The sequence below is a fragment of the Salmo salar genome, chromosome ssa10 (genome assembly GCF_905237065.1).
Source record: "Salmo salar chromosome ssa10, Ssal_v3.1, whole genome shotgun sequence".
Lineage (NCBI taxonomy): Eukaryota > Metazoa > Chordata > Actinopteri > Salmoniformes > Salmonidae > Salmo > Salmo salar.
Genome location: NC_059451.1, coordinates 123,261,674 through 123,288,535, shown reverse-complemented (window position 1 = coordinate 123,288,535; position 26,862 = coordinate 123,261,674). Strand labels below are relative to the sequence as shown.

Below are 26,862 nucleotides of genomic sequence, written 5' to 3'. Positions count from 1 at the left end.
TAAACAAATATTTAGGTGAATATTAGCTACATCTTGAAATGACAGATATATTCATTGAGATAGAATTGGGCTAAACATAAGACAGGATTTATGTTATTTCTATCAGTGAGAGGATTTCTGGAAATGACAGATAGGTAGCCAGTTTGTTACATTCAATCACATCCGTTTAGAAAACAGCTCATGGTAAGTTGTCAGTGACTGCATGCATATTGTTTCCTAATTGTTTTCTAATAATATATTAACCGATGGGCACACACTGGTTAATTCAACATAGTTTCCACGTCATTTCAATGAAATTACCCTGAACCAATGTTGAATAGATGTTGAATTAACATATATGTGCCCAGTGGGTGTGGTTCTTGTGACATTTTGACATCAATATATTAGTATAGGAAATCAATGTTTCAGATTTCAGTGACTAATCTGTGATCGTAAAAGCATATATTTTGGACTTTTTAAATTGATAATACAATTGATTCTTGAAGAATATAACTTATAAATGCCTAATGAGCTGTCAGTAACTCATCAGAACCCAGAATATAAGATTGTTTTTATTCCATTTGTTTGTCCAAACAACTTTGTTAACAAACACTGTATAGCCTCAAAACATGATTTAAAACTATAATGTCCTTGCATCCATGGGCCCTGTCTATGAATTTGAGAGTGGTTACATTTCTCCAGCCCCATCCTTCAGGTTTTTCACAAAACAATGGCGGGATACACTTTGTTGTTGTTTGAATTGCAGATTCCCCTTTTAAAAGTAACAGTTATGTAATGAATGTGTTCTTTATTAAATACTATGTGTACTTTTTACCTAGTCACACATTGATGCGCTTGAACAATAGGAAATAAAACAAGAAAGATAATGACTTCATGCTTCTTCATCAGTTTAATACGTTTGCTAATGTCTATGATAGTTTAGAGAGAAAGGACATACAGTTCATGAAAGTAGCCTATATATATTAGACAGCCCTATTGGTATTCCCCTTTAGATAAAAGTATTTAATATTCCACACAGTTAATGTAAATAAGAACATTTCAAAAGACTTAATTCTTCAAGGCCTAATCTTCTGTTCTTCTTGTCACACTCAGAGTCATCTTGCAGCCGACCTTATCAATGTAAATGTAGTTCTGCATGATCTTCTTCCCGTCAGGCAGAGCATCTCCACCTTCCTCTCACTGGTAGACATCTCCTGACAGCAGGAGCAGGAGTGCGTCAAGGTGTTTTTCTCTGCAGAGTACCTAGCAAACAGGACACAACAAACATCACTGTTAGAAACAGTACCACATTAATTCTACCATAGGTCAACTCCATTGATTTCTCACCCTTCAATCCAATTCCCCAAGTACAAATTTCTGCAAGACCCAAATGCATGTGCGTTTGTTTCTAGTGCTTTTTTGGCGTGTGTGTGTGTGTGTGTGTGTGTGTTCTTATTTAGTTTGTACTACATAGGAAGATGTTCCACAGGATCCCCCGCAGGCTGAGATTTCCACCGGCACAGTAGACCTGCAGTTATTCACCTCTAGGTAGGTGATGGTGTTCTTCACATCACAGTGACTACGTAAAGTGCCTGTTTAGGTAGACAGAGTTAAGGAGGACATTTTAAAGTGGTGAGTTTCCCCCCTTACTATGTAAAGTGCACAGACTTTGAGCATCTTGAAAAGTATATCACATCATATCTGTATTCAGTTTCATCCACAGAAACTCAACATTGATTTATTAAGTCATGAGAGGTTATGTTCACTAAGAGGTTATGTTCTTTAAAGAGGTTATGTTCATAAGAGGTTAGGTTCGCAAGAGGTTATGTTCATAAGAGGTTAGGTTCATAAGAGGTTTATGAGAGGTTATATTTATAAGAGGTTATGTTTATAAGAGGTTATGTTCATAAGAGGTTTTATAAGAGGTTATGTTCATAAGAGGTTCATAAGAGGTCAGGTTCATAAGAGGTTATACAAAAAATACAACTTCACACAATCATGAATATTTATAAATGAATCAGTATATTGTTTTAACTTACAGGTTGTGCAACATCCATTTGCATCAGTTTTCTCAGTTCCCTGTCAAAAGAATAGTGTTCAGCTCAATTTGGATATGACTAGTTACAGTCTATTGAGCTAGAGAACACAGTATAGATGTTATAATGGAAAACTATGATCATCTATGAATATACTACTCGGGTGTAAATTCAATATAACTTAAAAGTTACTATCAAATGAAGCAACCAGTGTATTTAGGTATAGTTACTTTACTTCAAACAAACACATTCAACCAGTTTCCTCATCTACTTACAGGACGCAGTCCTCTGGACGGAACACTGGGCATTCCAATTTGGATTTCACAACGATGAGCTGTTTGTTTGTTTTTTGACAGTCATACTTCACACAGCGGTCACTAGGGGGCGACCAAAACTTCCCAAGCTGTCAAATAGCAAAACATAAATGTTGATAAATGAATACTGTACATTATAAAAACTTCAATAAATAAGCATTGATAAATAATTTATAAACTTTTCAGGAATAAGTACTTCATTATTTGAAAATGTAAACAAGTAGTAAGATTCTTAAGCATTTACACCTTTAACATTTATGATCATTTATGATGCATTTATGAACATTTGTAAGCATTTAAATGTTCTCATTAGTGATGTAATTCGTCCCTTTGAGATATCACAAAGATATCTGATATTAAAAAGAATCTAATTTGGGTGCATTATCTCATCAACGTCACCTGAATGATGTGAGATGTGGCATCTGGGAGAACTACAACACAGTCCTTCTGGACACACCGTTCCACAACATTTCTCAGGTACGACTTCATACTCATAACCCTGGAGGAGAATCAACAAGGTGACATCATTAGTGGATTTCCTTCATATATACCTGGAATATTATACTGTATAGCCTACCATGTAAAATGTTTCACTTATGTTAAACCGAGATTGCCATTATCCCGAGTACAGTACCGTTTGGCAGGTGGTGGAACAGTTGATTTGGACACAGTCTACAACATACAGCTTGGAAACTGGATCCTTATTAGGGGCCACACTTGCACTCCTCACAGGTGCCGCTGGGAACATTTTCACCAAGCTGGAGAATGCAAGCAAGAGTTAGTATCATGTACTGAAGCAAAAATTAAGTTTGGGGCCACAGTGGCTCTCAGGATTACTTAAAGGGGCAATCTGTGATTGACACATCAATATTTAGGTTTAATTTATACACAATTTACAAATGATTTATTGTGATACTGCTCTGTTCTGCCTGCAAAAATATATTTGTGCAGAGTGATATCAAAAAAGTGTTACTTCTCACCATGTATTCAGTATTATTGTAGACACAAACAGGTTTGGGTACTGAGAGAACACACAATAAAAGGGTCAGACAATGGTTGAGACATTACAGTTGTTGAACAGTTAAGTTAGTCACAATTCCTGCACCATGTTACCATCCCGACACCTGCACCATGAAATATTAAGTCACTGTTTTATCACTATACACATAGTTTTGAAATTATAGTGCGTGATGGTCCAATGACATGGTCCAATGACATGGTCCAATGACATGGTCCAATATCATGGTTCAATAACATGGTCCAATATCATGGTCCAATAACATGGTCCAATATCATGGTCCAATGACACGGTCCAATGACATGGTCAGTATAAAGGCTTCATAAACTCTAACGAAATGTGTTACAAATCATCTATAACCATATGTCATGCTCTATAAAGGGTTCATAAATGTGGCATAACTGTATGACATAACCCACTGTGTCAAATTAGTCAAACCTGTGCTTTCTAAACGGTGGCATCAACACTGCTTAATAAAGGCCTTATGAATAATTCAACTGACAACGTATTACCCTGTCATGCATCTAGATAGAGTATTGCAAAACCAGGATATTGTGTCCGATTCCCAGGACCACCCATACGTAAAAATGTATTCATGCTTTGGATAAAATCATTTGCTAAATTGTATATATTATATTACTCTAAAACATTTCTAGGATTGCCCAAACTATTTCCCTCTTCGCATAGTCAGTATTGAACCTGACCTCAAATTCCCCCAAAATGCTATGCTGCAGTTTAAATTTTTTTGCTTTACTTCAGTTTTTTTTTTCTCAAAAATGCAGTTGTATTCTTGGTTTTGTTTTTCCAGGTATCGGTTTCCCCCAAAAATTCTGGTTTACCCCAGTTTTTTTTCTCACCGTTTAATAGAAACATGACTAAATGTGATTTTCTGTGTTCACAATAATGTTAAAACCACATCAGGGGATGACTTTTTGAGGTCTGGAAAAAATCTAAGAAACTTCAATTTTTAGCTTAGTTGCCCTTTAATTCAGTGAGCATGCCCTGCACTGTTGATTGGTTAGAGGGTTTTCTGTAGTGCAGTAAGGCACATGTGATGTGATTCAGCCGCAATGAAACGGGTGGAGTAAAAGCCAGCAATACTCAGAATTATTCAGAGTCCCATGAAATGACTCCATATTTTACATTCTACATACACTACTGACCCTACTGAGTATTCTCTACAATATTTTTACTGCTGCACCCAGATTAGTTCTTGCTTTAAGCCAATATATATTCCTTTGGGGGTATTTTCTTACACCTTAGAGCATTTTTTTAAACCGAAATGTTATACAAATGTCACTTAATTATAAACAAATATGAATCATTGTTCATGTTTAAACAATAGTGTATCATATATCATGAATGGTTATTGACCCTTTTCAACTATTAAGTAGGGGACTTTTAATTTGAAATGTATCAATATTGCTTGACCCGGAGGTACTTATTTTTAGTGTTGCTGATGAGACGTACTACGCTGATTATGTAATGATTTCGCAAATCAAATTCTTAACTTGTGCTGCTACTGGAGATCGAAAAACAAGTTAGTTAACCTATATTTATTGTAATTTACATGAGTTTATAGTAGTTAAGTGTTGAGTTAGATTTCATATTGTCGCTATCTCAATTGTTATTTCAAATAATTTGCACATCTTTACAACACTGTACTGTATATAGGCACAATATGACATTTGAAATGTCTTTATTCTTTTGGAACTTCTATGAGTGTAATGTTTACTGTTCATTTTTATAGTTAATTTCACTTTTGTTTATTATCTACTTCACTTGCTTTGGCAATGTTAACATATGTTTCCCATGCCAATAAAGCCCTTAAATTTAATTGAATTGATGTGACAAAGGCATTTCCTAACACACCTGCTAAATTTCTTTGTTGTTACTTTTAAGGTTGGAATCAACATGCAGTACCTCCAGCAGAAAGAGAGGTAAGAAACCATTGGTCCACCAGCTCAGGGACAAGCTACACTATTCACAGTCCGGTGATTATGTCACAGAGTTATGCGACATTTATGAACCCTTTATAAAGCATGTTATAGATGCTTTGCAACACATTTATGCAGTGCTTATGAAAGCTTTATGAAGTAGCTAACATTCCACTCCTTGTACTCCTTGTCATATGCCAAACATTTAGCACACACAGACTTGTTAAGGTTCCTATATCTGGTCTAAACTCAAATCCTGTCTCTACTCACCGCATTTATTTATCTGACAGCAGTCCACCGTCTCGTTGACCAACACCTCACCGTACTTCTTACAGGTAACAATTTCTTGGGGCGGACATTTCACTGGTTCACACTGGACACTCAGTGTGTCAGCATTACACGTGCACTTCTGGCAGTTACTGTTCCAAGTCTCACCAAACTGTGTTGGGACAAAACAAACACTGTTAGCAGAGACTTGAAACTTATTAAGACGAGGACTGGCAACCCCTCAGAACCGGGTTCCTCTTTTGGTTTATTCCTAGGTTCCTTCCTTCTAGGGGAGCTTTTCTTAGCCACTGTCTTTATGCCTCTGCATTGCCTGCTCTTTTAGGTTTTAGGCTGGCTATCTGTAAAGCACTTTGTGACCACTGCTGATGAAAAAGGGCTTTATCAAATACATTTGATTGATTGATAATAACAATAGGGCTCCAGCCTCTTCGGGGCTTGGACCACTAACAAGCCCCAATGAAACTAGTAAACTGCTTAAAATATTTGGGTTTCTATACAGAACCTTTTTGTGGGCTATAATGTGAGTGAGCTGTTAAACTATTTCTTCTGACAGATTCATTGTGGTATACATCCACATTATTACCTGTTTGGGTTTTCCATCAGGTCCAGTACATCCTTGAATGGAAAATAAGATCTTAAGTCATACGTGGTGTTACTTTGAGACACAATTAAACAATGTATTCCTCAAACTGACACATCCTTACCACAGTCACGAACACAGGTGTCAGAGAATGTGTTGAACAAGACGGTACCCTCAGGGCAGAAACAGCCCTCCATGAATGAGTCACATACAAAGTCACGGGTCATTTGTGCTCCCTGACATGAATGCACATATTTTTCATTGTATCTATGACAAGAGAAAACAATTCATTACAGTTTAGAAACTTTGGAATATAATGGAAACCTTTAAGAATGCATGTCCACTAGGTAGTGGTGTAAAATAATGAGATGGGAATGAGATGAGAATGAGATGGGAATGAGATGGGAATGATATGAGAATGAGATGAGATGGAAATGAGATGCGAATGAGAATGAGATGAGATGGGAATGAGAATGTAATGGGAAGGAGATGAGAATGAGATGGGAATGAGATGAGAATGAGATGTGATTGGAATGAGATGAGATGGGAATGAGATGGGAATGAGAATGAGATGTGATGGGAATGAGATGAGATGGCAATGAGATGAGAATGAGATGAGATGGGAATGAGATGAGATGGGAATTAAATGGGAATGAGATGAGATGGGAATGAGATGAGATGGGAATGAGAATGTAATGAGAATGAGATGAGATGGAAATGAGATGAGAATGAAATGAGATGGGAATGAGATGGAATTGAGTTGAGAATAAGATGAGATAGGAATGAGATGAGAATGAGATGGGAATGAGATGGGAATTAGATGGGAATGAGAAGAGAATGAGATGGAAATGAGATGAGAATGAAATGAGATGGGAATGAGATGGAAATGAGTTGAGAATGAGATGAGATAGGAATGAGATGAGAATGAGATGAGATGAGATGGGAATGAGAATGAGATGAGATGGGAATGTTATGATAATGAGATGAGATGGGAATGTGATGAGATGAGATGGGAATGAGATGAGAATGAGATGAGATGGGAATGAGATGAGAATGAGATGAGATGGGTATGAAATGAGAATGAGATGGGAATGAGACAAGAATGAAATGAGATGGGAATTTTGATGAGAATGAGATGAGATGAGATGAGATGGGAATGAGATGAGAACGAGATGGGAATGAGATGAGAACGAGATGGGAATGAGATGAGATGGGATTCACATGAGAATAAGATGGGAATGAGATGAGATGGGAATGAGATGAGATATGAATGAGATGGGAATGAGAATGAGATCAGATGCGAATGAGAATGAGATGGGAATAAGATGGGAATGAGAATGGAATGAGATGAGAATGAGAATGAGATGAGATGGGAATGAGATGGATACCTTGAATTGCATGTTGGCTGGATAGTAGAGCCACATGCCTTATACACTTTGGTCTTAGGGCATGTCAGTTCTGTAATATGGTCAAGATGGAATGAAAGACAAAACAGTAAGAACTCAATTTGTAAATGCAGGTTGACAAAATACAATTAATATTGATAAATTGTAAAGTCATTAGAATTATTTAAAATCCTATTAACATCTTGCCTGCATTCCAAATGGGATCCTATTCCCTACATAAATCACTATTTTTCACCAGAGCCTGGTCAAAAGCAGTGCACAATGTAGGGAATAGGATCCCATTTGGAATACAACCACTTATTTGATATGAAAGTCCTTCCATACCACATTTTCCATTAGTTGAGTTCCTCCAGTCGATACAGACTTCAGCTGCTGCACACCTCACGGCGTAGGCTTCCAGGCTGGAGCAGCCGATTGAGATATTTGGCATGAGGCAAACATCAAACTTACAGGCCTCGAAGAAGGGTTGTGGTGGGATAACATCATGGCATTGCTTAAAGACCCTTTCAAAATAAAGAACCCATTTATGTTATTATATAGGCCGAACCCAAAAGGAGCATATAACATGTCACGACAGATCTCTTACAAATATTGATTACTGTATGCCTTACACGTTAAATTATTTGTGAAGCATCTATGAAGTTCTTATGAATATGACATATTTTATATGGCATAAAAAGTCTGTAAGATAAGTTTGGTACTAAGTTATGGAACAACAACCCATGCCTTTAACGGAAAGTTTACAGACTTTCATGTATACAGTGTCATAGCAACCTCAATCAGATTCCCTTTGTAATATAGCTGTCTCTTTGTGTTATTACAAGGTTGCACGTCTTACGGGCTAAGAATGATGTCACAGATTGATGTCTTTCTTGACGGGCAGGGTGGAGGCATAGGCGTAGGGGTAGGTGGGGTAGGGATTTCAGATCACAGTAGGGTTTTTTATCATCATCAATCTTCCATTTATGAGCCATCCCAGGACATGATGGATCAATCTGTCCATTCGGTAGTCTGCAATCGTTTTTCCTGTTATTGTCACAGGTACCTTTATAAAGGTAAAATAAATATGGGAATGAGAATAAACACAAGTTCTTTGATGTCAGAAACAGCTGCTTATATCATTAAGCCTACCTACACTATATTTTAATTGGTTATGCTATCATTGTAACTGTACAGTGAACTGTTTAATGCCATGACAATACAATAACATTCAACAAAATAACATCAAATCATTGCAACAAATGTTCAGTTTACTCACAGAGTACTACAAGCTGTTCTTCTGATTCATACTTAAAGTGTTTATTGTCTACATAATGGGTGCATTCCAAATGGAACCCTATTCCCCCTGGTTAAAAGGAGTGCACTACATTGGCACCCTATTCCCCCTGGTTAAAAGGAGTGCACTACAATGGAACCCTATTCCCCCTGGTTAAAAGGTGGTTAAAAGGAGTGCACTACATTGGGACCCTATTCTCCCTGGTAAAAAGGTGGTTAAAAGGAGTGCACTACATTGGGAACAGTGTGCCATTTGGGATGTAGACAATGCCTACATACTTACCACACTGCCCCTCTGTGTTGTTGTGGAATAGGGAGTTTGGCAGGGTTACACTGAACATAAGGGACTTAAATATCACTGTTGCTTTAATGGCAGGGATCTTCAACAGTAACTCTACGCCAGTGCTGGTGATCATGAGGTCTTCATTAGAATAGGTCGGGAAGATCTGATTTCCATTGATGTAAACCTTGTGAATGATAAGTAAAAACATTACATAACGAATGAGAATAGAGAACAGAATAACATTACAATACTGTAGATCAGATTTCAACGGTTTCCAGAACTAAATGAAGTCACAAGAAGAGTTGGTAGTCTGTCAATTTTTGTCAATAAAATTAAATTCTTTGAAATGTCATGGGACTGTTTCAGATACCTTGATGATGGTTTTTGAGTTAACGTGATGGCATCATCAAAGTGGTTAACCAATATGTAATGTTGTTAAATAACTATTTGTAACTACTGAAGTGTAGTACTGCAAATTACATTTGTCATAGTCGACAAGATCAGATATTCCTATTAATCAATACCCCCACGTTACAAAAAGTAAATAATACATGTCAAAATATGAGGCTAGATTATTTTAAGTCTTAAAGTGGTATGAGAATCTCTCTCAAATAATGTCTGTATCAAAGAATGTCTGTATCAAAGAATGCCTGTATCAAAGAATGCCTGTATCAAAGAATGTCTATCTAAAAGAATGTATGTATCAAAGAATGTCTGTATCAAAGGATGTCTGTATCAAAGAATGTCTGTATCAAAGAATGTCTGTCTCAAAGAATGTCTGTATCAAAGAATGGCTGTATCAAAGAATGCCTGTATCAAAGAATGTCTGTATCAAAGAATGTCTATCTCAAAGAATGTTTGTATCAAAGAATGTCTGTATCAAAGAATGTCTGTATCAAAGAATGTCTATCTCAAAGAATGTCTGTATCAAAGAATGTCTGTATCAAAGAATGTCTGTATCAAAGAATGTCTATCTCAAAGAATGTCTGTATCAAAGAATGTCTGTATCAAAGAATGTCTATCTCAAAGAATGTCTGTATCAAAGTATGTCTGTATCAAGGAATGTCTGTATCAAAGTGCACTTTTATAAATGTGTATAAATGTGTACAATAGCACAGTTATAATTACCATATTTGTTGTCACGTTTAATCTCTTCGGAGTAAGAACGATTTTATAGGACTTGTAATAGACAATCAGAGACTGAGGGCAGGTCGCATGTCCAGACGGATCGCAGTTATAGTTGTCGATGTTGACACTGAAGTTCTGTCGAGGAACTATTTCTTTCATCAAAACGTAGGTGCAGTTTTCCTGGAAACTGTAATACTGGCCATCAAATGTGACGTAATGAGGGTCTCCCCATCCATAGCATATACCTGAGAGATGGAACAGAAAAAGGTATCAAATAGATAGATCACTCATCAATACAAGAGTTTAATGTGCTACTCCAGTCTCCTTTTCACCTCATTTAACACCTGATTTACTGAACACCACAGGTGGTCTAGGTATCCTCATGAAATGGCACAAGCTGATAACATCACAATGTCACCATCAGATCAGACCAAGGGTGCAACGTTCACTGGGGATGGGGAGACGGTGGGTTTACAGGGAGCATGTCGCCCCCACATTCTGAAATTGCATTTTTGTTCCACTCCCAGTTTTATCATTGGAATGTGATACAAAACAAGGCAACACTGTGCTTTAGGACCATGCGGAAGCCTCTGAGTAGTCGAGTAGGCTGTTTGGTGTGTTTATCCAACTGGATGAAAATAATAATAATAATAATACTTATGTCCCCCCCACTTCTAAAACCAAAGTTGCGCCACTGGATCAGACCAACTCCTTGAAGTTTGCAGTTGTGTCCAAAAAAAACCCACAATTTTTTTCAAAACATATTGTATTTCTTTACTGTATTTACACTTGGAATATCACTTTCCAACAGGAAATGTTCAAAAATCACTGGAGGACGTCTTTAAAACAAGTAAACTTGGAGTAATAAGTATTTGTAGAAGGAGAGAAGATAATTAAAAACATTAAGTTTTGAACTTACATTCACATTCGTAGTGATAGCAGCAACCTGATTCGTCATAGACTTTAGCTGGTGGATATCCATTTTCACACACAGGCTTTTCTGCAGACTCACAGACCACATACTTTGTGGTAATTTCACCGCTGTGGCAAGTTTGAGTAGTGCAGTTGCCTGTCTTCCAAGTCTCTCCATCCTAAAGTTGAAAATGTATGTTTTAGTCCTGAAAGTAAACACACTACGTACTACACAACACTATGAACTACACAACACTATGAACACCACAACATTATAACTACACAACACTATAAACTACACAACACTACGAACTACACAACACTATGAACTACACAACACTATGAACTACACAACACTATAAACTACACAACACTATAAACTACACAACACTATAAACTACACAACACTATGAACTACAAAACACTATGAACTACACAACACTATAACTGCACAACACTATGAACTACACAACACTATGTACTACACAACACTATAACTGCACAACACTATGAACTACACAACACTATAAACTACACAACACTATGAACTACACAACACTATGAACTACACAACACTATGAACTACACAACACTATGAACTACACACCACTATCAACTACACAACACTATGAACTACACACCACTATGAACTACACAACACTATGAACTAAGAAACACAAATATTCTGTTTATTTTATTTCATTACCTTTCTTGGTGGAATGGCATATTCACAGCCCATGTAAGGTGTAGTCGGGGACAATGTAGATGGTGTAGAATGTGTAGCTTCTGTTGTTGCTGAGACAGTGCTGACTGTAGTTGAGACAGTGCTGACTGTAGCTGGGGTCGTAGAGGGACATGGTCTGGCTTGTTTCTCAACAATACAACTTGAGTTACAGTAGGAGGTGAAACACCAGCCTTCCCCGTCAGTCTCATTATATATCAAGGAACCTAAACAAAAACATATTATTAGTAATAAATAGATATTAAATGAAGTGTATGAATGCATTATGTAGTCAGAATTGATCATTTGAATGAAGGAAACTATCACTATCACTTACCGGCAGGGAAATGTAGATTTTGTATGTGCAAAAACATAATGTGGTAGGGGTTGTGGAGGTGGTAGGGGTATTGGTAGTGGTAGGGGTTGTCGTTGGGGTAATGATAGGGGTTGTCGTTGGGGTAGTGGTAGGGGTTGTTGTGGGGGTTGTGGAAGGGGTTGTTGTGGGGGTAGTGGAAGGGGTTGTTGTGGGTGTAGTGGAAGGGGTTGTTGTGGGGGTAGTGGTAGGGGTTGTTGTCGGTGTAATGGTTGTTGTGGGGGTAGTGGAAGGGGTTGTTGAGGGGTAGTGGAAGGGGTTGTTGTGGGGGTAGTGGAAGGGGTTGTTGAGGGGGTAGTGGAAGGGGTTGTTGCGGGGGTAGTGGAAGGGGTTGTTGTGGGGGTAGTGGAAGGGGTTGTTGTGGGGGTAGTGGAAGGGGTTGTTGAGGGGGTAGTGGAAGGGGTTGTTGTGGGGGTAGTGGTAGGGGTTGTTGTGGGGGTAGTGGAAGGGGTTGTGGTTGGGTTTGATGTAGTCGTTTCTTCTGTCTGTATTGTCAAAGTTGAGATTTGCTTTCCAGTTGCTATTGTGTATGGTAGATTTGTGACTACAGTGAGGCCTGTTGTTGTGGTAGATACTTTGGTGGTGGCTGTTGTCGTTTCCTCAGAGGTAGTCCTCATCTGAGTTGTTGTTGTGGTAGTAGTTGGGGTAGTAGTGGTAGGGGTTGTTGTGGGTATTGTTGATTCTGGAACAGTTGTAATTTCCCCTGTTGTTTCGCTTGTTGTGGAATATGTTGTTGACATAGTTGTTGTGGTTGATGGACTTTCTGTTGTTGTTGTTGTTGTTGTTGTTGTTGGGGTAGTTGTTGTTGTTGGACTTTCTGGTGTTGTTGTTGGACCTTCTGTTGTTGTTGTTGTTGTTGTTGTTGTTGTTGGACGTTCTGTTGTTGTTGTTGTTGTTGTTGAACTTTCTGTTGTTGTTGTTGTTGTTGTTGTTGTTGTGGTTGATGGACTTTCTGTTGTTGTTGTTGTTGTTGTTGGGGTAGTTGTTGTTGTTGGACTTTCTGTTGTTGTTGTTGAACTTTCTGTTGTTGTTGTTGTTGTTGTTGGTGTAATGGTTGTTGTGGGTATTGTTGATTCTGGACCAGTTGTAATTTCCCCTGTTGTTTCTCTTGTTGTGGAATATGTTGTTGTCTCAGCCGTTACTGTGGTTGATGGACTTCCTGTGGTGGTGGTTGTTGTTGTGGGGGTAGTGGTGGTAGGTGTTGTTGATTCTGGACCAGTTGTAACTTCCTCTGTTACTTGTGTTGTTGTGGATGGAGTTGTTGACTTAATTATGGTTGTTGGACTTTCTGTTGTTGTTGTGGATGGAGTTGTTGACTTAGTTGTGGTTGATGGACTTTCTGTTGTTGTTGTTGTTGTTGTTGTTGGACCTTCTGTTGTTGTTGTTGTTGGACTTTCTGTTGTTGTTGTTGTTGTTGTTGTTGGTGTTGTTGTTGGTGTTGTTGTTGGACTTTCTGTTGTTGTTGTTGTTGTTGTTGTTGTTGGGGTAGTTGTTGTTGTTGGACTTTCTGTTGTTGTTGTTGTTGTTGTTGTTGTTGTTGGGATAGCTGTTGATGTTGTAATGATTGTTGTGGGCCTTTCTGAGGTGGTAGTTGTCTCATTGCTACAAACATCAGCACAACATCTGACTCTGATCTCGTAGTTGTAGCATATTGGTGGGGTGCCTTGATCCTTGTTGTGGCATATCAGTCCAACTGAGGGATTGCATTTAACATTTTGACCTAGTTCGGCCAAAGAAGCATCGATGTCTTTGGCTCTGCATTCTACTTCCTTAGGTTGGCTACAAATATCAATACCAGATTTCCTTATATTTTCTATGGTTTCATAATCTCCTCCTGTTTCTATAGTAGGATAGTGACTGTCAATCCAGCCTGACCAATCACAGACAGTCTTGGTCAGGCAGTGTGGAGTAGTAGTGGGTGAAGTGGTTGTTGGTGAAGTAGGGGTTGTTGTGGGGGTAGTGGTAGGGGTTGTTGTGGGGGTAGTGGTAGGGGTTGTTGTGGGGGGTAGTGGTAGGGGTTGTTGTGGGGTAGTGGAAGGGGTTGTTGTGGGGGTAGTGGAAGGGGTTGTTGTGGGGTAGTGGTAGGGGTTGTTGTGGGGTAGTGGAAGGGGTTGTTGAGGGGGTAGTGGAAGGGGTTGTTGCGGGGGTAGTGGAAGGGGTTGTTGAGGGGGTAGTGGAAGGGGTTGTTGAGGGGGTAGTGGAAGGGGTTGTTGAGGGGGGTAGTGGAAGGGGTTGTTGAGGGGGTAGTGGAAGGGGTTGTTGCGGGGGTAGTGGAAGGGGTTGTTGCGGGTGTAATGGTTGTTGTCGTTGTTGTTGTTTCTGGACCAGTTGTAATTTCCTCTGTTGTTTCGCTTGTTGTGGAATATGTTGTTGACATAGTTGTTGTGGTTGATGTTGGACTTTCTGTTGTTGTTGTTGGACTTTCTGTTGTTGTTGTTGTTGTTGTTGTTGTTGGGGTAGTTGTTGTTGTTGAACTTTCTGTTGTTGTTGTTGTTGTTGTTGTTGTAATGGTTGTTGTGGGTGTTGTTGATTCTGGACCAGTTGTAACTTCCCCTGTTGTTTCGCTTGTTGTGGAATATGTTGTTGTCTCAGCCGTTACTGTGGTTGATGGACTTCCTGTGGTGGTGGTTGTTGTTGTGGGGGTAGTGGTGGTAGGTGTTGTTGATTCTGGACCAGTTGTAACTTCCTCTGTTACTTGTGTTGTTGTGGATGGAGTTGTTGACTTAATTATGGTTGTTGGACTTTCTGTTGTTGTTGTGTGGTTGGGGTAGTTGTTGTTGTTGAACTTTCTGTTGTTGTTGTTGTTGTTGGGGTAGTTGTTGATGTTGGACTTTCTGTTGTTGTTGTTGTTTTTTTTGGTGTGTTGTTGTGATGTTGGACTTTCTGTTGTTGTTGTTGTTGTTGTTGTTGGACTTTCTGTTGTTGTTGTTGTTGGACTTTCTGTTGTTGTTGTTGTTGTTGTTGTTGTTTGTTGTTGTGTTGTTGTTGTTGTTGTTGTTGGTAGTTTGTGAACTTTCTGTTGTTGTTGTTGTTGTTGTTGTTGTTGTTGGGGTAGTTGTTGTTGTTGGACTTTCTGTTGTTGTTGTTGTTGTTGTTGTTGTTGTTGGGGATAGTTGTTGATGTTGTAATGATTGTTGTGGGCCTTTCTGAGGTGGTAGTTGTCTCATTGTTACAAACATCAACACAACATCTGACTCTGATCTCGTAGTTGTAGCATATTGGTGGGGTGCCTTGATCCTTGTTGTGGCATATCAGTCCAACTGAGGGATTGCATTTAACATTTTGACCTAGTTCGGCCAAAGAAGCATCGATGTCTTTGGCTCTGCATTCTACTTCCTTAGGTTGGCTACAAATATCAATACCAGATTTCCTTATATTTTCTATGGTTTCATAATCTCCTCCTGTTTCTATAGTAGGATAGTGACTGTCAATCCAGCCTGACCAATCACAGACAGTCTTGGTCAGGCAGTGTGGAGTAGTAGTGGGTGAAGTGGTTGTTGGTGAAGTAGGGGTTGTTGTGGGGGTAGTGGTAGGGGTTGTTGTGGGGGTAGTGGAAGGGGTTGTTGTGGGGGTAGTGGAAGGGGTTGTTGAGGGGGTTGTGGAAGGGGTTGTTGCGGGGGTAGTGGAAGGGGTTGTTGAGGGGGTAGTGGAAGGGGTTGTTGCGGGGGTAGTGGAAGGGGTTGTTGAGGGGGTAGTGGAAGGGGTTGTTGCGGGGGTAGTGGAAGGGGTTGTTGCGGGGGTAGTGGAAGGGGTTGTTGAGGGGGTAGTGGAAGGGGTTGTTGTGGGGGTAGTGGAAGGGGTTGTTGAGGGGTAGTGGAAGGGGTTGTTGCGGGGGTAGTGGAAGGGGTTGTTGCGGGTGTAATGGTTGTTGTCGTTGTTGTTGTTTCTGGACCAGTTGTAATTTCCCCTGTTGTTTCTCTTGTTGTGGAATATGTTGTTGACATAGTTGTTGTGGTTGATGTTGGACTTTCTGTTGTTGTTGTTGGACGTTCTGTTGTTGTTGTTGTTGTTGTTGTTGTTGGGGTACTGTTGTTGTTGTTGTAACTTTCTGTTGTTGTTGTTGTTGTTGTTGTTGTAATGGTTGTTGTGGGTATTGTTGATTCTGGACCAGTTGTAATTTCCCCTGTTGTTTCTCTTGTTGTGGAATATGTTGTTGTCTCAGCCGTTACTGTGGTTGATGGACTTCCTGTGGTGGTGGTTGTTGTTGTGGGGGTAGTGGTGGTAGGTGTTGTTGATTCTGGACCAGTTGTAACTTCCTCTGTTACTTGTGTTGTTGTGGATGGAGTTGTTGACTTAATTATGGTTGTTGGACTTTCTGTTGTTGTTGTGGATGGAGTTGTTGACTTAGTTGTGGTTGATGGACTTTCTGTTGTTGTTGTTGGACCTTCTGTTGTTGTTGTTGTTGTTGTTGTTGGGGTAGTTGTTGTTGTTGGACTTTCTGTTGTTGTTGTTGTTGGGATAGTTGTTGATGTTGTAATGGTTGTTGTGGGCCTTTCTGAGGTGGTAGTTGTCTCATTGCTACAAACATCAACACAACATCTGACTCTGATCTCGTAGTTGTAGCATATTGGTGGGATGCCTTGATCCTTGTTGTGGCATATCAGTCCAACTGAGGGATTGCATTTAACATTTTGACCTAGTTCGGCCAAAGAAGCATCGATGTCTTTGGCTCTGCATTCTACTTCCTTAGGTTGGCTACAAATATCAATACCAGATTTCCTTATATTTTCTATGGTTTCATAATCTCCTCCTGTTTCTATAGTAGGATAGTGACTGTCAATCCAGCCTGACCAATCACAGACAGTCTTGGTCAGGCAGTGTGGAGTAGTAGTGGGTGAAGTGGTTGTTGGTGAAGTAGGGGTTGTTGTGGGGGTAGTGGTAGGGGTTGTTGTGGGGGTAGTGGTAGGGGTTGTTGTGGGGGTAGTGGTAGCGGTTGTGTAGGTGGTAGGGGTTGTTGTGGGGGTAGTGGTAGGAGTTGTGGTTGGGGTAGCGGTAGGAGTTGAGAAAACAAATACAGTTGTGGTCGGTGCTTGAGTGGATATCTGTGTTGTTGTAACACTTGGTGGAGTTGTGGTGCTGACAGGGATTCATATTCCGGACAATGGTTCCGTTCTCTTTGCAGGTGGCAGCAATACAGGTCTCATCACCATCAGATGTGTGATATATGGTCGCTCCATACGGGTACGTTCTGCCGCCGTATAAACAATAGCAAGCTGCAATAAGATTTTCACACGGAACACAAGTTATTATCGTGTAATCATCTTGTCATGTTACCATCTTGGTAATAATGTAGGCTAATGTTTCAGTTTGTAGTGGTTTTCCTTACCTTGGACATCATAGCTGCATCTGACCTCAGTTGATGAGCAACGACTAGAAAAAGAAAGAAGGTTACAGTACCTTTCAAAGTCAAATAAAATATTAAGAGCTATTTGTTATGAAGTACAAAACAATGTTATATGTTATATTCACAATAAGGTTTTAACAGGTCAAATCCCAATAAGGTATAAACAGGTCAAATCCCAATAAGGTTTTAACAGGTCAAATCCCAATAAGGTAAAACAGGTCAAACCACAATAAGGTTAACAAGTCAAACCACAATTAGCTATAAACAGGTCAAATCACGATCTTTGAAAAGCAAAATCAATTGAATGGTAGGAAAACCTCTTTGTAGGGGGACTATTGCCTTATCTCACCAGAAATACAGGCTACCTTAAGGCTTATACCAACCACATTAAATCCTATGTAATGTAAATACAGTATCTATGTATATGTCAAAATGTTGATCTGAAAACATACCATTTCTGACAGTTCTCCTTGGAAGGTATAACCTCTCTCTCGTTGTAATGAGTTCCATCTCCATCGTAGCAACCACAGTACTCCTTACTGACACACTTCATGGTACTTTCTTCCAAATAAGGCTTGGCCGAAGGACATTTTGGATAGCAACCTTTAAGATATAAACAGTCCATTTAATCCAGGACACCTGCACAGATTAGATCATCCTCATGGTATCTAGTTCACCAAAGCTGTAATGGATATGATATTTCAATATTTGTATTTCGTTTTCAGTGTAGATGGACAAGGGAGGGCATTACATATTTTATACTGTACATTTGTTTAACAACTTGGAATGTAAATTGTCAAAATCAAACGGCCAAGCTGTTATGAAGGGCTATTAGTTACCTTCCAGCGCAGGGATCTGACTGGAGCATGTTCCTGAGGGATTCTTGCAGGTCTTCATACAGGGATATCCACACGGATTATAATGCCACTCACACTCACCAATAGGGTTGTAGAAATCACAGAACAGAGCTGGTGAAATTAAAAACATGTCACATTTTAACCAGGGTCTCAAAAGAGGATTGATTGAACAGTTACACATACAAATCATAAATTTGAATTTTGTCCCTATAGCAAAACAATCCCACCTATCCATCAATCAATTGTCCCACTCAAAGCAAATGACTCACGGCAGATATCTGGTGTTCTCCACTTGATACAAGCCCCTGCCTCGTTACAGGCCTGGGCGTAGGCTGCTACAGCTGTACAGAAACACTCGCAGTCTCCCCCAGTGTCACAGGCACACGAGTCCCTCACACAGGCATCATGGAATGGCGTGGGGTCCACCTTTAAGGAAGATGCATTAAGCCATCATTTATTTATTCAATGCATTGCTCAGCTTGTTAAACAGACTACAGATGAACTATTGACGATGATTATTATTGGGTTGGATGGTTGACTTTATGTTTTTGTTATCTGTTTCAGTACTACTTTTGATGTTGGTTGTTGTCTTTTATGGTGACTGTATGGACATCCACATGATTATTGACAAACCAATTTTTTGAGAAAGATTGTAATTTTTCCATCATGCAACTCTGCTTGTCATTGTGTGACCTTATAGAAAACCTGTTAGCCCAAGACTTGTGCCATAAAATTATCGGTTGTTATAAATTCCACCATATGACTGTTATTATGATCCTGAAGCTTTGAGGTAAATTAACTCTTGTTGCTGCCTTAACCAATTTTCTTGTACTTCCACACTTCCACTTTGGCTGCGTTTACACAGGCAGTCCAATTCAGATCTTTTACCAATAATTTTCATATTTAATACCTATCTGATCTTGTCCTTAATGTGTAAACAGCAAACAAAAAACACATGGAATCTGATCTTTTGAGCTCTGATTTATACCACTTCCATATGTGGATCTCAATCCTGATTGAAATCCTATTCTCCATGTGATCTCTGTCTGGACGCTCAGATCTGATGCTTTTGCTCTAATGTGTTTGTTTTGCACATGACCTGCCATTACCATGACAACCTGCAATTACCATGACAACAACCCCAAAATGTAAAGGACAGGAAATGAGCTTTCCATCGGTATGCTTCTTCAGACCCTACAAGAGTGTGAATGAACCAATCTGATATTGGCCACATGTAAAACTAAGCGTGGACAGTCAGAAAAAAATATTGGCTATAAAAAGAAAATCAGTATTAGGTTGTTAGGAAATGTAAATAAGGCCTTTAAGGCCTAGATTCAATCCGTGTTATAGAGCGATTGAGCCAACAAATGCAGCGTTTACCATGAATGTGGTCTCCACGAACACGGAAATATAGGTTTTTAAAGGTGGATAGCCAAAAAGGGAATCTAGCCTTTTTAGAGTTGAGCCCTCAGTCTCCTGACTCACATCTCCGGTCCATATTTATATTGCAGATTAACTTTTCTACTACCTATACTGCAGTAACGTGTAGAGGGGTCAGTGGCTGGTTAACAACTGGTTATTATCAAAGCCAGATTTACTCACAAATAAACCTTGATGAAGGCCAAGTTCCCCATACAAGCTCCAACAACCAGAGGGATTTAGGCTATTAATCCTTAACCTGTTGGGGATAGGGGGCAGTATTTGCACGGCCGGATAAAAAACGTACCCGATTTCATCTGGTTACTACTCCTGCCCAGTAACTACAATATGCATATAATTGTTTGATTTGGATAGAAAACACCCTAAAGTTTCTAAAACTGTTTGAATGGTGTCTGTGAGTATAACAGAACTCATTTGGCAGGCCAAAACCTGAGAAGATTCCAAAGAGGAAGCGCTCTCTCTGACTTTTTCTTGGCCTTCTTGATCATCTTTAACCAAAACAGGGGATCTCTGGCATAACGTGACATTTTCTAACGGAATATTATCGCTTTAGTTGCGAGAAAAATAGCATAAAAATTGATTTTAAAACAGCGTTTGACATGCTTGGAGTACGGTAATGGAATATTTTGAATTTTTTTGTCACGAAACGCGTCGGGCGCGTCACCCTTCTTTACCCTTCGGATAGTGTCTTGAACGCACGAACAAAACGCCGCTATTTGGATATAACTATGGATTATTTGGAACCAAACCAACATTTGTTATTGAAGTAGAAGTCCTGGGAGTGCATTCTGACGAAGAACAGCAAAGGTAATCAAACTTTTCTAATAGTAAATCGGAGTTTGGTGAGTACCACACTTGGTGGGTGTCAAAATAGCTAGCCTGTGATGTCCGGGCTATCTACTCAGAATATTGCAAAATGTGCTTTCACCGAAAAGCTATTTTAAAATCGGACATAGCGAGTGCATAAAGGAGTTCTGTATCTATAATTCTTAAAATAATTGTTATGTTTTTTGTGAACGTTTATCGTGAGTAATTTAGTAAATTCACCGGAAGTGTTCGGTGGGAATGCTAGTCACATGCTAGTCACATGCTAATGTAAAAAGCTGTTTTTTGATATAAATATGAACTTGATTGAACAAGACATGCATGTATTGTATAACATAATGTCCTAGGATTGTCATCTGATGAAGATCATCAAAGGTTAGTGCTGCATTTAGCTGTGGTAATTGAAGTATGGAGGTAGCTTTATGGCAACAAAAATAAGGGGTTAAATATGTCCCCCCCAAAAAAAGTTTATTCCTGAGCTTTCTTAAATCTCCTAGATATAAGACAGATACTTTAGAATCTTATTCGTTATGATTTATTTTTGACTGTCTTTTTTGCCATTTATGAATGTTGTTATAGCCTGTAAAGGCCAAATTCAATATTTTAAATGTTTTTCTTTCTCATATATGTATTTTTGAAACATAAAGGGGTCCTAAAATTATAAATGAAATATTTAAATGATCAATGGTATCTTAAACAATTCCATATGTAATCCCCCACCCCCAACTACTTAGACTTTTAAGAGAAAATAAAAATTTTCACCAAATGTAGATACCAATGTAGCCAAGATACACAAGCGATAGCCTCTGTTCAGATTGTTTTAACCTGCCGACTGCATGTATCTGCTGTAATGTCTATTGAATGTACCTGCTGTACTGTCTATTGAATGTACCTGCTGTACTGTCATTGAATGTACCTGCTGTACTGTCTATTGAATGTACCTGCTGTACTGTCTATTGAATGTACCTGCTGTACTGTCTATTGAATGTACCTGCTGTACTGTCTATTGAATGTATTGGCTGTACTGTCTATTGAATGTATTGGCTGTACTGTCTATTGAATGTATTGGCTGTACTGTCTATTGAATGTATCTGCTGTACTGTCTATTGAATGTATTGGCTGTACTGTCTATTGAATGTATCTGCTGTACTGTCTATTGAATGTATCTGCTGTACTGTCTATTGAATGTATAGGCTGTAGTCTCTATTGAATGTATCTGCTGTACTGTCTAATGAATGTATCTGCTGTACTGTCTAATGAATGTATCTGCTGTACTCTCTATTGAATGTATCTGCTGTACTGTCTATTGAATGCATCTGCTGTACTGTCTATTGAATGTGTCTGCTGTACTGTCTATTGAATGTACCTGCTGTACTGTCTATTGAATGTACCTGCTGTACTGTCTATTGAATGTACCTGCTGTACTGTCTATTGAATGTATTGGCTGTACTGTCTATTGAATGTATTGGCTGTACTGTCTATTGAATGTATTGGCTGTACTGTCTATTGAATGTATCTGCTGTACTGTCTATTGAATGTACCTGCTGTACTGTCTATTGAATGTATTGGCTGTACTGTCTATTGAATGTATCTGCTGTACTGTCTATTGAATGTATCTGCTGTACTGTCTATTGAATGTATAGGCTGTAGTCTCTATTGAATGTATCTGCTGTACTGTCTAATGAATGTATCTGCTGTACTGTCTAATGAATGTATCTGCTGTACTCTCTATTGAATGTATCTGCTGTACTGTCTATTGAATGCATCTGCTGTACTGTCTATTGAATGTGTCTGCTGTACTTTCTATTGAATGTATCTGCTGTACTTTCTATTGAATGCATCTGCTGTACTGTCTATTGAATGTATCTGCTGTACCGTCTAATGAATGTATCTGCTGTACTGTCTAATGAATGTATCTGCTGTACTCTCTATTGAATGTATCTGCTGTACTGTCTATTGGATGCATCTGCTGTACTGTCTATTGAATGTGTCTGCTGTACTTTCTATTGAATTCATCTGCTGTAGTCTCTATTGAATGTATCTGCTGTACTTTCTATTGAATGCATCTGCTGTACTGTCTATTGAATGTATCTGCTGTAGTCTCTATTGAATGTATCTGCTGTACTTTCTATTGAATGCATCTGCTGTAGTCTCTATTGAATGTATCTGCTGTACTTTCTATTGAATATATCTGCCGTAGTCTCTATTGAATGTATCTGCTGTACTTTCTATTGAATGTGTAGGCTACGTAATGAAATATTTATACGTGCTGTCTTTTTTGTCTTTGTTTATATCAGCTGCACTACATCAACTTCCTAACAACTTTGGTTGGTACTGGCAATAGCGTATCTGAATCTATATTGAATAGTATCTGCTGTGTACTGTACCTGTGGTGGCAGGCTGAGAAAACCTTACTGGTGATGATGCTGCAGCGTTTGAGAGACCAGGACTGCCTGTATGATCTTAAAGTGCATGGGTTTTATGACATCAGCGTTGGGGCAACTGGGTGACACTTTCCAGCTGTTTCCAAACTCCAGAGCTTCACACCACCACTTCCCGGTTTCTGGACGTGAAGTCGTTCTTTCCATTACCGTCATAGTTTCCACACAGACCACACACTTGGCCCTGGAAGGAAATTAAACATTTAAAAAGAATAACACTGAAGTAGCTAATAAAACATTTTTTTTTAAAATGGTATGCCAATGCGTTAAAATGCTAAACAAAGATACAGTTCAATCACTGGTTCAAAATGTCCTATTCTAGTCACTCACCTGGAAGGTAGAGCTGAGTTTGATGAACAGGCTATTCTTCTTATCCCACATGGTATCAGGCCATTTTCAGCCTCAACAACAACATAGAGACCGATAGAGTGGACCTGGTATGGCACGTCTACCCCGTTCTCTTGTTTGATCACTTTTACAGATTCATCTTTATATCCAATCTCATTGCTCTAAAAAAAAAACAAAGTGTTCATTGCTAATGTAGTACTACAAAGGTTTTACTCTGTAGGATGATCTGGGTGTTACCAGTGTTGCTGGGTTTTATACTGTGGTGGTGCTGGGTGTGTTGCACACTGTGGTGGTGCTGGGTGTTACACTGTCGTTGGGTGCTGGGTGTTACACTGTATGGTGGTGTGGGTTTATATGTGGTGGTGTGTCTGTGGTGGTGCTGGTTACACTGTGGTGGTCTTTTTTGGTGCTTTCCTTGTGTTTTAACACTATGGTGTCTGGAATTACACTGTAGGTGGGTGCTTTTTATACTGTGGTGGTACTGGAATACCATCTGTGGTGGTGCTGGTTTATACTGTGGTGGTGTTTTTACTCTGCGGTGGTGCTGAGTTTATATTTTTGTGTCTTTTATACTGTCGTTGGTGCTGGGTGTTACACTGTGGTAGTGCTGGTGTTACACTGTGGTGGTGCTGGGCATTACACACTGTGGTAGTACTGGGTTTATGGTGGTGTGGGTTTTTGTGGTAGGTGCTGGTTTTATTGTTATGCTGGTTTACTGTGGTGGTGCTGGTGTCTACACTGTGGTGGTGCTGGGTGTTACACTGTGGTGGTGCTAAGGTTTATACTGTGGTGGTGCTGGGTTTACACTGCGGTGGTGCTGAGTTTATACACCGGTCTTTGTGTCTGGTTTACTTAAATTGGTGCTGGGTTTTATACTGTGGTGGTGCTGGGTTTTACCTGCCTTTTTTTAATTTTATACTGTGGTGGTGCTGGATTTATACTGATTACAGGTGCTGGGTTTATACTGTGGTGATGCTGGCTATACACTATCCAAATCTATAATTAATGCATATTTCAAATGCATACTAACACTAACCCTAATACATACTAACCTACCCTATTCACATAACTATCCCTAACCTTGAATTAACCCATATACTACACTAACCACTAAACCTCTAATCTTAACCTAATACCTCTCCTACTACCCAATAACCCACTAAACATTAGCTACCTAACCCAAATACATAGCTAACCTTAACCTATTACATAGCAACCTAACACAAATACATCACCTCCCTAATACATAATACCAACTACTAATCACTTAACTCCTCCCTAATCCATTCCCTAACCTAATGCATCAGCTAAACCTAACCAAATTCTTACCCTCAACCCATTACCATAATAACCCCAACCAAACATTATACATAGCTAACCTACCTAATACATAGTTAACCCTAACCTAATACATAACTAACCCTATTACATAGCTCCTAATACACTTACTAACCCTAACCCCAATACATAGCCCCCCCTAACCTATTACATAACAGCTAACCTCAACCCTATTACATAGCTAACCTAATACATAACTAACCTAATACATAGCTAACCCAACTCCCATCTTACTAATACATAGCTAACCCTAACCTAAAACATAATTAACCTAATACTAACTAACCTAATACACCAGCTAACCTAATACATAGCTAACCCCTAATACATAGCTAACCTAATACACCCAATTAACCCTAACCCCAATACAAAGATAACCCTAACCCAAATACATTTTTAACATACACTAAGCCTAACCTAATACATATAAACTAATACATAATTAACCCTAATAAGGGGTTGATATTTGTGCTTCTATCAAATCTACCACAAAATTTTAAGCAGACACTCAAATCAACAGCCCTGTCAATCTGCTAACAACTCGCATGAGGGTTTGTCGGCATCCGTCAGCATGAATTCCCCCTCACAGCCACCAATGTCACATTGTATCAAATGCTCCCTCAAATTACCTTTGTGCATTTATGAAGCGTTTATGAACAGTAGTTCCTACAAAGAGCTTGATAGCTTACGAGACAAGTGGTGCCAGTGGTTCCCACAGGAAATGTTCTCTGTGATCCTTATTTACATTTTTAACAATTAAATAATTTATTTTTACTTTTGTACTCCAGCTTTTATTGTAGTCTGGAACGCACGAACAAAACGCCGCTATTCGGATATAACGATGGATTATTTTGGACCAAACCAACATTTGTTATTGAAGTAGCAATCCTGGGAGTGCATTCTAAAGACGAAGACAACAAAAGGTAATCAAACTTTTATAATAGTAAATATGATTATGGTGAGTGCTAAACTTGCCGGGTGTCTAAATAGCTAGCCCGTGATGCCTGGGCTATGTACTTAGAATATTGCAAAATGTGCTTTCACCAAAAGCTATTTTAAAATCGGACATATCGAGTGCATAGAGGAGGTCTGTATCTATAATTTTTAAAATAATTGTTATGCTTTTGTGAACGTTTATCGTGAGTAATTTAGTAAAATGTTAGCGAATTCCCCGGAAGTTTGCGGGGTATGCTAGTTCTGAACGTCACATGCTAATGTAAAAGCTGTTTTTGATATAAATATGAACTTGATTGAACAAAACATGAATGTATTGTATAACATAATGTCCTAGGGTTGTCATCTGATGAAGATCATCAAAGGATAGTGCTGCATTTAGCTGTCTTCTGGGTTTTTGTGACATTATATGCTAGCTTGAAAAATGGGTGTCTGATTATTTCTGGCTTGGTACTCTGCTGACATAATCTAATGTTTTGCTTTCGTTGTAAAGCCTTTTTGAAATCGGACAGTGTGGTTAGATTAACGAGTGTCTTGTCTTTAAATAGCTGTAAAATAGTCATATGTTTGAGAAATTGAAGTAATAGGATTTTTAAGGTTTTGAAAATCGCGCCACAGGCTTCAAGTGGCTGTTACGTAGGTGGGACTGTAATGGAATTATACAGATTAAAGGTTTGACTAAATGATTTCACTCCGGAAACCATATAACCTGTTGAAATGTATTAGAAATTATAAGGCTATAATAATGTTTTAAAACCTGTTGTGGACGTCCGTTAGCGAACGCTAGCCAATATCCAATGGAACAGCGTCGCGAAATACAAAAATGCAATAATTAAAATTTTTCAAACATACGACTACATTACACCATTTTAAAGATTAGACTCTCGTTAATCTAACCACATTGTCCGATTTCAAAAAGGCTTTACAGCGAAAGCAAAACATTAGATTATGTTAGCAGAGTAAATAGACCAAAAATCACACAGCCATTTTCCAAGCAAGCATATATGTCACAAAACACAAAACACAGCTAAATGAAGCACTAACCTTTGATGATCCTCATCAGAT

At 39.0% G+C, this 26,862-nt stretch overlaps 3 pseudogenes; all 3 read right to left on the bottom strand.

Moving 5' to 3' along the window:
• Positions 1-1,449: 1,449 nt before the first annotated feature.
• On the bottom strand, positions 1,450-12,350 carry LOC123724532 (intestinal mucin-like protein; annotated as a pseudogene).
• Positions 12,351-12,850: 500 nt separating this feature from the next.
• LOC123724596 (probable serine/threonine-protein kinase clkA) lies at positions 12,851-13,741 on the bottom strand (annotated as a pseudogene).
• Positions 13,742-14,838: 1,097 nt separating this feature from the next.
• On the bottom strand, positions 14,839-18,902 carry LOC106592150 (mucin-2-like; annotated as a pseudogene).
• Positions 18,903-26,862: the final 7,960 nt, after the last annotated feature.